Genomic DNA, 7,839 nt, shown 5'->3' with positions numbered 1-7,839 from the left:
TTTGTCATGGTTGAAGCATTAGCTCCCATGAAGGAGTAGCTCTACTCAGGACCCAAGAGGAAGGAGGTCTTCCCATTCTGCCAATGCAATGAGCTTGTTTATATGGGAATTAAGAAAAGAAGAAGAAATTGAAAGAATAAGGGCCTTGAAAGAGGTAAGTCAATTTTTGTAGAAGAAGAGGAAAGAGAAAGACTTGTCCTACCAAATATTAAGATATAATACAAAGTTATAGCAATTTCTTAAAAAGCAATATGTACTGGTGTAGGAAAAAACAAAACAGACCCCAAGGAAAATAATGGAGAGTTAAAGCTGGAACCACAAATCAATAAGCAAAAGAAGGGTTTTTAAGTAAATAGTGCTGAAAAGAAAACGGGCTACATTCCCACCTCACACCACAAATAAAAAGTGACTTCTGATGGATTAAATAACCTAAATATAGGGACTTCCCTGGTGGTGCAGTGGTTAAGAATCTGCCTGCCAATGCAGGGGACACAGGTTCGAGCCCTGGTCCGGGAAGATCCCACATGCCGCAGAGCAACTAGGCCTGTGTGCCACAGCTACTGAGCCTGCGCGCCTAGAGTCCGTGCTCCACAACAAGAGAAGCCACGGCAAGGAGAAGCCCGCGCACCACGACGAAGAGTAGCCCCCGCTCGCCACAACCAGAGAAAGCCCACGAGCAACAACAAAGACCCAACGCAGCCAAAAATAAAAATTAATGAAAAATAAAAAAACCTAAATATAAAAGGTAAAACCAAAAAGGTATTGAAAGAAAATGTAGAATACCCTTAGGCCTTGGAGAGGACGAGGATCAGACGGAAAATAAACCCTTCAAGCCATACGAACTGATAGGTTCGAATAAACAAAATTAAGGATTTCTATTCATAAAATGATATCATTGAAAAAAAAGATAAATGACTGAGAGGTGAATATATTCGTGATGTCTAAAACCAAACCAACAAGAGGGGATCATTTAAAAAGAAGACAGGAATCTAAATTAAAAAAAGAAAAAACAGAGACAGCATTTCAACAGGCAATTTACATAGTAGCCAATAAACCTGGGAAAAGATGCCCAAACTCACTAGTAATCAAGCATACGCAAATTGGAAAAGACTATAAGATTCTCTTGGCCCCTATCAGTTTGGCAAGTATTAGAAAGTTGGAAAATACCAGGTGTCAGAAAGGACTAGGTGAAACCGGAGCCCCCATGCCTTCCTGGTGGGACTATAAACGGACCTACCCTTTTTTTTTTTCTATTGGGGTATAAAAGGTTTACAGTGTTGTGTTGGTTTCCATTGTAGAGCAAAGTGAATCAGTTATACATATACATATATCCACTCTTTTTTAGATTCTTTTCCCATATAGGCCATTACAGAGTATTGAGTAGAGTTCCCTGTGCTATACAGTAGGTCCTTGTTAGTTATCTATTTTATGTATAGTAGTATGTATGTGTCAGTCCCAATCTCCCAATTTATCCCTCCCCCCCTGACTCCCCGCCCCGGTAACCATAAATTTATTTTCTACATCTATAATTCTATTTCGGTTTTGTCGATAAGTTCATCTGTAGCCTTTTTTTAGATTCCACATATAAGTGATATCATATGATATTTGTCTTTCTCTGTCTGACTTATTTCACTCACTATGAGAATCTCTAGGTCCATCCATGTTGCTGTAGATGGCATTACTTTGTTCTTTTTTAACCTACCCTTATAGAGAGCAAACCAACAGGGCTTAGTAGCATTAAGTACACGTGTACTCTGTGATCCACTGAGCCCATATCTGGGGGCCTATCCCAACACAGGTACTGTCGGGACATGTCCAAGGAGGGCCACTGGGGCACAGCATGGAACTGGGGACAGGCCATTTTTCCTTCCCCAGGAGAATGGATAGTCTAAATAGAACTCTAAGCAGCAGTTTGAAGTAACCAGATGTATGTGCAACATGGACTGATCTCAAAATCATAGTACTGATTTTTTTCAAGTAAGAAACAGAACAAGATTCATAGCACAATAATATTTATGCAAATTAAGAACACATACACAAAAAAACACTATATTTTACAAGAACACATACATATTCAGAGACTTATCTCAAATGTATTAGAGTGGGTGCCCATGGAAGGGAGGAAAGGAGGTGAGGATCTGGAATAAAGGAGAAAAAACACAAAAGGAGAACGGGGCCTTGCATACCCCGTAGGTGATTCTAGTAGCCAGCCCTGAAATGAGATGTGGATTTAATTCAACTCTCTGTAGCTCAATTCCACAAATAAGTCTTAATAATAAGGTTTTTTTTTTTTTTTAAGGGTAAAGAAGGGAGAGGAGAATTAGAGGTGGATGCTTCATGAATATGAAGTTTACTTTTGGGGTGATCAGAATGTTCTAGAACTAGACAGGGATAGTGGTAGTATAACATCGTGAATGTACTAAATGCTAATGAGTTGTACACTTTAAAATGGTTAAAATTGTGGATTTCATGTTATGTGAATTTTACAACAATACAAACAAAAAGAGGGGAAAAAAAGTAAGAGAAGAAAGAAAGAGGAGCCAGCCATTCAGGGCTCCTTAGAACGCAGTCCACTCCCCTCACCTCTCCTCACCACAACCCTGTCTCCAGTCTACTGGCCCTCGAGACCAGGTGCCCCACTGCAGCGCAAGGACCTCTCGGGCCTGGGCCTGGGCCTGGGGCTATGCAAAATTGGCATAGACGGCAGTGCCCTGGGCTGGGGGCTTGAGGCCTGGCTTCCAGCCCCAGTTCAGCCCATGCCTCCTTGGGTAGCTAGTCCTGGCCCTGTTTACCTTGCAAGCCATTGAGAAGATCTGGCAGGCTGATGTACAGGAAAGATCTCAGCACCCGACAGAGAGCCGCGCTGTTGTGAAGGATTATTGGGGATATTTATGACCAAGCCAAATTGCTCACAAGGCAATTTTCTCTCCCTTATTCCTTCCTGACATGGCAGTCAATTTCCATTTCAGTGACTTGGGACTTTGAGGATGCAATATCACAATTCTTACCCTCTTCCCCAGGGATTGCCAAAAATTTGGTCATCCCTCCTGATGTCAAATTAAACAACGACTGAAAGACTGAAAGGCGTGTGATGCAGCGGGGTGGCCAGGGGCCAAAGCTCAGAGCCCATCCCTCAGACACAGGATAGCTCCTCCAACAAAGGTTGCTGCGTCCCAGAGCCCCAGGCCTATGGCGTGTGTGCGCAGGTTCAAGTCCATGCACCAGGCTGCATGCTTAGGGGCCTCCATCCTCACCCTGCATGGAGATGACCTCGAAGGGGCTCTGGTAGAGTGGGACACTTCTAGGCTGTAGGACAAGCTGGTGAGAGGCATCAGGACATTTCCTTTCTTTAGACGGGCTGCTGGCAGCTCTATATTTGTTTGCAGGCCCCTGCAGTTCCCTCATTGGTACCTCTGGGTCTCAGGGTGCTTAAGAAGGCAGCCCTCCTCCAAGGTCTTGGTGTTCAGGTCCAGCACCTTTGGTCAGGGAAGGTCAAGGCTGGAGCTGGTAATGCTAACATTCTAATGCATGTTTACCTTACTAGAAAAGTCCTGTCCTGCTTCCCTGCCTGGAAAACTCCTAATCATCCTTCAATACCTTCCCTAATTCTCCCAGACAAGGTTAGCCACTGCTTCCCTGGGCTTCATAGCAAATACTCATTGAGCCCCTGCTGGGTGCCAAGCACAGTGCCAGGACTTGGGAATACAAAAGGGATCAAGACGGATGTGGTCTCACACTCACAGAGCTGGCAGTCTCGTCAGGAGAGAGAGAGACTGAACAAAGGAAGAAATAAAGGAGGACAATATAAGCAAGCAGTGCCGGCCAGAAAATTAAGATGGGATGATGTAACAGAGTGGCTGAACAGCCACTTCAGAACAGGTGGCCAAACATGGTGACATTTAAGCTGAGCACTGAATGTCAAGAAGAAGCCAGTAGAGATTGGGGGACAGAGGATGCAGACAATAGGAACAGCAAGTGATTAACCAAACATTATGAGCCTCTGCCATCATGAAACAATGAATGATAAAACACACAATGCCTTGGGCAAAGTGCCCTGCTGCTCAGCTTGTAGTGGGGATGAAAGGAAAACAATGGGCAAAAGGCAATCACCTCCCTTGAGCGCTTTGGAGGTTTGCCCCCTCCGGTTTGCCTTTTCACCCATCAAGCTGCTTCTGCTGGGCAAGAGCTCAGAGTACACCAAGCTTAGCATCAATATTTTGTATTATGAAAACATTTCCTCTCTCTTTGATTACTTTGTCATAGTACGTGGACAAACATTTGAAAATTAGTAGACATATTACAATGAGGATAATAGTCAAAATGTATCTCTGAACGTATTGTTTCTTAATGGTTAAAGCAGATGTATAATGTATGTTTAATAGGCCACAAACAGACTGTTTTGGTTAGCCTAAAGGTCAAATTAAGTCATGTATAGGCCAGAATGATTTCCCCATATTTCAATATGTGAACATTTCTTCCATCATTTTCCCCTTTTAATTGCAAATCTTTTCATAGAAAGCATTGATAATCAGTATATTTTTCTAGCTCAGTTGGTAGAGCATGAGACTCTTAATCTCAGGGTCATGGGTCCAAGCCCCACATTGGGCACCTAAAACTGTAACCAAAAATGGGGTCCAGCTGCTCTCCGCTCAAAAGCCATTAAAGAGGCAAGGTTGGTGGAAAGGAAAGTTTGCTTTATTTTGCATGCTGGCAAACGGGGGTGGGAGTGAAGGTAAGGGTGGACGCTTGTCCAAAGGCCAGCACCCCCTCTGACAATCAGTGGGCAAGAGCTTTTATAGACAGAGGGAAGGGGCTACATGCAGATACAGCACAGTCAGCTCTGACAGTCATCTTGAAATTGGTCACCGATGGTCTGACCAGCATCATCTTGATTGTTTTAGGTACAGTTAATCTTCAGTTCCAGGGTCGGTTTGTTTCCATTTCTTGATGCTAGTTCTAGGAATTGTGGCAGCTCATGTCAAGGCTACGGTCTGGTCATCATGTAGTTCCCTTCTTCCACCTGGCGGAGGTTTCAGTATCTATAAGACAGCTCACAGGCTGTGGCTCAGAATATTACCTATAGCCCTTGAGAAGGAACTAAAGTCCTTGACTATGCTTAATGACTATATTATTATGTTGTCTCCTTTGACTATTTCCTTTGTTTCTGCATTTTCTCACTTCTCTGATTAAACTTATTCTTTGGCTAAAGTTTTTCCACAGACAAAAGGCAGGTGGAGGACATGGGGGGCGAGGACCATAGGGTCCTGCTCCACTTCAGGATGAAGAGGAAGAACAGGCAAGAAGAGTAAGGAGGGGAGAGCAGCCTTGGGGGAGGCAAGGAAGGGGGGGGGAAGGGATGCAAAGGGGGAAAGAGGAAGGGAAGGAGAAGGAAGGAGCAGAAGAAAGGCAGAGAAAGGGCCAGAAAGTGCAAAGACAGCAAGAGAGCTATTGAGGGAGAGAGACGAGAGGAGGGAGGAGGGGCAGGAGAAAGAGGGCAAGGGGAGTAGTGACTGGGAAAAAGAGAGGGAACCGGCACAAGAAGGAAGGAGGGAGACAGGAGGGAGGAGAGCTAAGAAAGAAAGATCCAGGGAAAGGAAGCCAAAGGGGGTAAAAGGCAGGGGAGGACCACTTCAGGTGGCACCTGGGACCTGGGTGTGAGGGATGACGGGCCAAGCCTGTGAAGACCCATTTCAAAGAGGACATGACTGTGGCCAGCTGGCCAGGCTCCCAGGAGACAATGCGGCATTTCCCCAAGAGTAAAGCCAGCACACCGGCGTGCTGCCAAGATTCCCTCCACTCCATGAGTGACACTTGGCGCCACCCCTCGGAGTGAGCCCTGCCACCACGCAGAGCTGTACACTAAGCACTGGGTATTGGGTGCTGCCTGCCGTAAGTCACCAGGATAGGGGCCCCGAAGTCTCTCTGCCCCTCCCCCTCTCTCCCTCTCTCCTTCCTTCCTCCCTCCCTCCCTCCCTTTCCCCTTCCTCCCTCCCTCCTTCCTCCCTTCTTTCTTTCTCCACTCAGGACTGGCCACAGCCTTACCTCTCCTGCAAGTCCCTCTGCGCCCCAGTGAGACCCACAGTGGAAGCCAGGCAGAACCCAGCTGTGTGAGCCAACACCTCACAGCTGGCCGCTCCCTACAGCCCTCACTCCTCTCCAAGTTGTGCCTTTGCAGGGCCACTAGTCCAAAGGACTAGGTCTCCCCAAATGTAAGGGGGGGGGGGCATGACACAGAACTAGTTATGGTCACTGGCTATGAAAACTATCCTCTTAAAATGACAGGCAGATACGAACTAGAGGATGGGATTTTCATACCATTCAGAAATGATTCAATACACGGCAACATTTGAAAATATAAGATAAAAAGTTAAAAAAAAAAAAAAGAAAGAAAATAGGAAAAAAACAAGTTCCAGCCAGATCCAACTCAGAATCTTCAAATGTCACCAATCAGTGCTTACTCCATCTGGCTGTGATGTTATCTCTGCATTTAGGTAAACAACCCACCAGAAACCTGGGCTTGGGGGCCGCTGTCACTGGGGAATGAACTCAGGAGTAGCTTCCACGTCGCTTGCCCTCGGCAACCAGCGCGCTGACCTGCCCACACCACGGGGATCTCCTGAGAAGAGTGTCGAAGCTGTCCTGTAGCGGGCACAATTAGCTCTCAGCACGTTTGGATACCACGGTCATGGCCTCACCTGCCTTGTCTCTGGGCCAAGGAAAACTGTTTTCTGTTCCACAGGGTCAGAATTGAAAAGGAAGAGCAGGACGGCGCCTGTGAAATGAGCTAGGTTCCCGGGACTCTTTTCAGGCATATTTCCTCTTTTCCAGACTCTGTTTGCCACCCCCTGCCCCCCGGCCCACATCTGCACAGAACTGGTTTATTTCCTGAAACCACTGCTGTGCTATGTATACACTGGACACACGCTTGTTTCCTAAAGGGCTGTCTTTTTATTTCCTAGGTTTAGTAGGAAACACAGACAAAGCCAAGCACGTTTAAAAATAGAGAAATACACTGGTTTCCTCATTCTTACAACAAATATTTATTGGCATCTGCTCTGCACCAAGCACTGAACGGGGACAAGGAGATGGAGCCACAAGAGGTGACTCAATTCAGCAGGGCTGGGGGATCTCTGGAGCCCCCCAAATCAGGGTAGCTTTAGGAAAGGTCAATTTCAACTGGAAAACTGGGGAACTGGTCCCAGCCCTTGCAAAAGAGGGGCCAAGGAGGGGAAAGGACAAGGGCCATGGCTTCGGGGTCCAGCATGAGGAGGCAATGTTCCCAGGCTACTGTGGTGCACCCCAGATAGTTCTATTGTCTGGAGACAGGGCTCCAACTTGGCCTCTCTTTCTAAGCACATTGCATATCCAAGTGCTCTGCGATGAATCGATCGGCAGAGGTGACTCACAGGCAGACAGCCAGCGTGGTCACGGAGCCCTGTCTGCATTCCCAATTTGCCTGCTCGGGTTGTCGCTTTGATAATGTTATTTACCAGGCCCCATGCCCCGAATGCCTGTCCCCAGCCCCTACTCGAGCCCTCCAGCCACTGTCTCTGTGCGCCTGTCACATCTTGTCACTGCCTCCCTGAATTCAACAGGTCTGCGCAGCCTGTCTACAGGCTTGCCTGCTCACTTTTTCGGCCTCAGGAGCCAGAAAGGTGGCCTAGGGGCCCCAGCCCCACCCCTCTCGGAGCGGGTCCCAGAGGGGAATGTCCCACAGCTACACCCCGCCTGCCTTTCCTCGCGCAAGAAGGGGGAGTGCCAACAATGGCTCTGCAGCGTGGCACCGTGCTGCTGGCAGGTGTGCTCAGGGACCTGGGCAGTGAGAGGAGGGGGCGAGGG

Source organism: Balaenoptera ricei, chromosome X, assembly GCF_028023285.1.
Source record: "Balaenoptera ricei isolate mBalRic1 chromosome X, mBalRic1.hap2, whole genome shotgun sequence".
NCBI lineage: Eukaryota > Metazoa > Chordata > Mammalia > Artiodactyla > Balaenopteridae > Balaenoptera > Balaenoptera ricei.
Note: the sequence above shows the minus strand (reverse complement) of the source record.